Here is a 782-nt window from a genome sequence, read left to right on the forward strand (position 1 = left end):
GGCCGGGGCGCAAATCCCTGTTCCCGCCGGCGTGGGGCCCTTGGCCGTCACCAGCAACTTGGCGAGCGGGCAAGTGGGGGGACAGCTCGGCGCGCACGGTCCCTGGCCCGAGTCCCACATGGCCAGAGCAGCAGAGAGGGACGGAGGCCGGGGGGCAGGGCCCGGGGCCCATTGGCACCCACCTGCCCCCTGCCCCGTGGGCTGCGCTGTCCCGGGGGGTCAGGGCGGGCAGCGCAGCAGGAAGGCGCCCGGGGCCAGAGGCCTCGCACGGCCGCCGACCGGCCTGCTCCTGCAGCCGGCGGCTCTGGGCCTGCCGTCCACCTCAGGACCAGGACGGGGCGAAGAGAGGCAGGAAATTAAGTTCACACGCGTGTTAGTGAGCAGGAGCAGCCTGCGCTGATGCGGGCGGCTCCGTCCGTCGCCGGAAAAGCAGCGAGCGGCGGCACCGCTGCCGCCGGCTGCGGGACACTGGGCCGCGGCCCCGGGCGGCCTTTCCGTCCACCTGACGAGCCGGCGCCCCGTGCTCGTCCGTCCTTTGCCGCCTCGCTTTCTCCTACAGGGGCCGGGGCGCACGCCGCAGGGGTGGGGCGCCAGGACGCCCAGAGACAGAGTGGGGTGCAGAACGGGCGGACCCACCGAAACCCCCTGCTGGGGGCAGCGAGGAGTCGCGCCCTGGGGTCACCCTGCGGGGTGCACTCAGCCGCGCTGATGACCGCCTGAGACCCGCCCCAGGCCCTGTCGCTGCTTGCTGGCCACCGGCCCCCGGCCTCGAGGGCGCCCCG

Source organism: Condylura cristata, unplaced genomic scaffold (assembly GCF_000260355.1).
Source record: "Condylura cristata isolate star-nosed mole 26May11 unplaced genomic scaffold, ConCri1.0 scaffold00022, whole genome shotgun sequence".
Classification (NCBI taxonomy): Eukaryota; Metazoa; Chordata; class Mammalia; order Eulipotyphla; family Talpidae; genus Condylura; species Condylura cristata.